Source organism: Carassius gibelio, chromosome A20 (genome assembly GCF_023724105.1).
Source record: "Carassius gibelio isolate Cgi1373 ecotype wild population from Czech Republic chromosome A20, carGib1.2-hapl.c, whole genome shotgun sequence".
NCBI classification, from domain to species: Eukaryota; Metazoa; Chordata; class Actinopteri; order Cypriniformes; family Cyprinidae; genus Carassius; species Carassius gibelio.
The window spans coordinates 1,116,060-1,121,059 of NC_068390.1; the positions used below are offsets into that span (position 1 = coordinate 1,116,060).

Genomic DNA, 5,000 nt, shown 5'->3' on the forward strand with positions numbered 1-5,000 from the left:
ATATGGGGGAGCAGTTAAACAGTTTATTAGGAACAATCAAAGCTGACTTTCAAACTAATTTTATTTTTGCATTATTACTCCAGTCACACAATCCTTAAGAAATCCTTTTAACAATCTGAATTTGTAAAAAATAAAAAATAAAAACTTTTATTGTTATCATTATTATTAATGTTGAAAATAGCTGAGAATATTTTTCATGTTTTTTAGGGTGGTAAATTAAAAGAACACCATTTTTTGTTACATTTGTTACAGTTACATGTATTTGTTACATTTATATTATTTACATCAAGCTTTTGAGTGGTATAGTTTTGTATATTGTTATTGAAACATCATAATATTTAACTTAATTATACATTTAGTCAAGAATTATAGTTTGGAAAAAGTCTAACTAGTAAAATGTTTAGACATTATGTGAAAACTAGTAAAAGTATATAAATAAATATAAAGAGACTTACTCATGTTTATGATCTCTGCTGAATAAAGTGCTTCATTCTTTTTTTTCTGAGGAAATCCATTTCTCAAATCCTCAACCACGTCACATCTTTTTGGGGTGAATTATGTGTTATTCCTCTCATCGCGAAGCAAACAGTAAAATAAAAGCACTTGAACAACAGTCTGGCTGCTTTTTCTTCTGTGTGGGCGTATTCAAGCCGCGCTTCAGTTTGAATCTGAATAGAGCGTTCAGCGCGGGGGCGTGGTCACATTAGATATAATGAAGGGAGACGTGAAAAAAGGACATCGCCTTGTTTTCATATGGATTACTTTATCACAGAATATTTGTTTTCGGCAGCACTTGTTTAGTTTAAAAGTAGAAATGTCAAGCTTTCTATAGATATCTCTCTCATGTCTCTTCGTTGAGTATTCACAGAGTTAGAGGTTCATTTTAATGACGTGTTTGTAAATGAAGATCAGCGCAGACAAAGGCTGCAGACAGCACATCTTGTTTGTTATCTTTATTTTATAAGTGCACAAAGTTTTGTTGTTATTATTTTCTGTATCCAAAAAAGGAAACCCTTTATTGGGTTACAGTCAGCTTGCTGACTGAGTTGGGTTGTTTGCAAGTAGGTCAGGCAGCAGTGTTGCACACAAACTGAGCAGAAGCTGGTCTGTTCTTGTAGTCGTGGCCGAGTGGTTAAGGCGATGGACTGCTGAACACTTCCTAACACTTCCTAACACATTTTGAATAAGTCCTAACACTTCCGAACTAATTCCTAACACAAGTACGAACATCACGTGGTCTATGTCCTAACAACTCCTAACCATCTCCTAACAGGTCCGAACGGGGCAAAACAGCCATTGGTCGAGCGGAGCAATACAGCCATTGGCCGAAACATAGTCACGTGCGAAACCACATGATTACAGTCAAAAAAGCGGAAGCGCTCAAATGATTAGTTTATTAATTTTAAGGCGAATTCATTATTATTTAAACACGGAGCATATTTTTATTCAGTTTGATGTTTTCAGATAACGTGGAGGTAAGTACAATAAAACACATAACATGAAAGCGAAGTACTACGTGACGTTAACTCTTTTTTCTAAATATGTTTATTAATCTGTGATTTAACATATGTAACGTTATATAATATGCTATGTTTGGGCAAGATTGTTATATAAATCGAGGTGGCCTTTCATATTGCAGCATGTATTATTGTAAGTATTATATTAACAGTAGTATAGTTCTTTAAATTTGTATTTATGTCTTATAAAAATAATAAAATGTTCGATTTAAGCTTTTGTAAATTAAATATTGGTGAAAGTTTATATTATTATTAAGTTATTATTTAAATGTGTTTTTGCATACATACTTCTTCTTTTATAAAGGTCAGATTTTAAAAGTTTATTATAATTATATAAGTAATTATTAGTAGTATAGTTATTATAGTTTTTTAAATTTAAATATGTATATTTGCTTAATTTTACTGTATATATTTCTATTCTTAATAAACTATTTGTGATAGTTAAGATTATATATATATATATATATATCTATATAAACATGTATGATTATTTCCTATTGATATTATTTTCTATTAAATAAATTATGCTGGATAACAATCTTTTAGAATAAACCTATTGGGTAGCAAACATATATGTAATTTGAGTTATTTTCATGTTTTTTTATTTATATATATATATTCTTAAATATTATTATTGTTTCACAGATCTTCAACAGATCACTGGAACTGTCCATAGTCCCTGGCTGCTTCAAATGCTCCACCATCATCCCTGGCCCAAAGAAACCCAAGATAACAGGACATAATGACTGCAGACCCTTGCTGGATCCACTGCTCTTCTCCCTCTACACTAGGGATGCACTATAAATCACATGTGATTTTCATGCACATCTCGTCAGTAAAGCCGGTGTTGTTGATTAGTAGTAAATCTCCATCATGTGCTTTCAGATGGAGCAGCATTTACTACACAGAGCCGTGGTTCACTGACAAGCTATACAATATCACATTCATAATCGCAGACAATTTGTCTGAACATCAACAGAACCGGCTCTACTGATGAGATGCGCATAACAATCACATGCGAGTTATCGTGCTGCCCTACTCTACACCAATGACTGCACCTCTACAGACCTGAGGTCTTTGGACTGTCGAGAGGATTACTGGTGCTTCCCTACCCACCTTTCAAGAACGGTACACATCCAGAGTGAGGAAAAGTGCTTAGGAAATCACTCTGGATCCTTTTTGAACTTTTGACATCCGGTCGGCGATACAGTGTATGGAATACGAGAGAAACAAGAAGTTTCTTTTCCCAGAAAATCTGCCTAAGAAAATCTGCCTAATGAACAGTTAAAAGTCCCCCCCCCATCGTGCAATAAAAATATGTGCAATAACCTTATATTTTATTTGTTACCACCCCATATGCTAGTACATCCCTACATCTCATTCTATTCCATTCCTATTATATCTATATCACAACTGTACATACAATATATTTTATATTTCAATTTGTTTTTCAGTTTTTTTATTTATATTCACATATGTGTATTTTTATTCTTGTGTTATTTGAATTGTCTTAGTGTTGTTGCTGTCTCTGTGTACTGAAAGCTTGTGACACTAAAACAATTACTATAGAGAATGCATGTCATATTTGAGCTTTTGGAATAAAACCTATTTGTGGAAATATGTTTTGAATGTTTTATTCTTTCAATTTTACAAAAAGGAATATAAGGAGTTGTTTTGTGATGAGGTAAAATGGGTATAAATATTGTCTTTTCTATAATTTGTTAGTTAAAATAATTGAAAAGGTGAAAAATTGGTTTGAAAGAAAAATCTATTTAATTTTTCAAGCTAATTTTCCAATTTTTCCTTCATTTTTCCCTTTCCCCTTCCTTTTTTTCTCATTTTTTCTTTTCCCCCACCCATAGCAGTCCCTTTTGCCCTGTTTTTGGCCGAGAGGTTAAGGCGATGGACTTGAAATCCATTGGGGTCTCCCCGCGCAGGTTCGAACCCTGCCGACTGCGGGAGGGCTTTGCAGTGTTGCTTTAGCTTTCTGTGATGGTAATTGTGCCTTCTGTGGTCCTTTGTCCTAACTGCTTCTAGCTTTCATCCCGTGACACCTGCGTCTCTTCTGGGCAGCTTGTTGTAAAACTGCTGTTATATAAAAGGTGAGATGCCAGTACTCGACAAGAGCCTGGATAGCTCAGTCGGTAGAGCATCAGACTTTTAATCTGAGGGTCCAGGGTTCAAGTCCCTGTTCGGGCGAAGGTCTTTCTTTGGCCTCACCTTGCTATCACTACGGTCCATCTCTTCTGCTGACTCTGTAGTGGAACGGTGTTTTTTCCTGCTCCCGGTGATCAGGGGATCTCCCTTGTGGTTAGTGACAAACGAACAATGTTAAATGAACAAGGCCAAAAAATACATAAAGAACAATGGTGCCTGGGATTTTTGAGAACCGGAGCTTGTAGCCTAGAATTTTTCTTTGTAAATTATGTGAAAATCATCTTGTTTACTCACTTACAGAAAACAATACATTGATTTAAATTGTCTAAGACACTTTTTGTTGGTAAAAGTCATATGCGAGTAGGCGTCAACTATCATGATTTACACCTGAGAAGACAAAGCCCTGCATAATGAGCTGCATAAAGAGCCGCTCAGTCAGCTGTTGTCACTGAGAGGGAGGTGTTACAAGAAAGAACGTGAGAACAAAATAAATGTATATAATTTTAAGTTTAGAGTTTATTTAGAATATATTTAATTATCCCACAACATAATTTAATATGGGGGAGCAGTTAAACAGTTTATTAGGAACAATCAAAGCTGACTTTCAAACTAATTTTATTTTTGCATTATTACTCCAGTCACACAATCCTTAAGAAATCCTTTTAACAATCTGAATTTGTAAAAACTAAAAAATAAAAACTTTTATTGTTATCATTATTATTAATGTTGAAAATAGCTGAGAATATTTTTCATGTTTTTTAGGGTGGTAAATTAAAAGAACACCATTTTTTGTTACATTTGTTACAGTTACATGTATTTGTTACATTTATATTATTTACATCAAGCTTTTGAGTGGTATAGTTTTGTATATTGTTATTGAAACTTCATAATATTTAACTTAATTATACATTTAGTCAAGAATTATAGTTTGGAAAAAGTCTAACTAGTAAAATGTTTAGACGTTATGTGAAAACTAGTAAAAGTATATAAATAAATATAAAGAGACTTACTCATGTTTATGATCTCTGCTGAATAAAGTGCTTCATTCTTTTTTTTCTGAGGAAATCCATTTCTCAAATCCTCAACCACGTCACATCTTTTTGGGGTGAATTATGTGTTATTCCTCTCATCGCGAAGCAAACAGTAAAATAAAAGCACTTGAACAACAGTCTGGCTGCTTTTTCTTCTGTGTGGGCGTATTCAAGCCGCGCTTCAGTTTGAATCTGAATAGAGCGTTCAGCGCGGGGGCGTGGTCACATTAGATATAATGAAGGGAGACGTGAAAAAAGGACATCGCCTTGTTTTCATATGGATTACTTTATCACA

The 5,000-nt window shown here is 33.9% G+C and overlaps 1 non-coding gene across 1 annotated transcript; it reads left to right on the top strand.

Annotated features, from left to right (window-relative positions):
- Positions 1-3,643: 3,643 nt before the first annotated feature.
- trnak-uuu (transfer RNA lysine (anticodon UUU)) lies at positions 3,644-3,716 on the top strand. Its single transcript has one exon. It is a non-coding gene; the product is annotated as a tRNA-Lys (tRNA).
- The last annotated feature ends 1,284 nt before the right edge of the window (positions 3,717-5,000 follow it).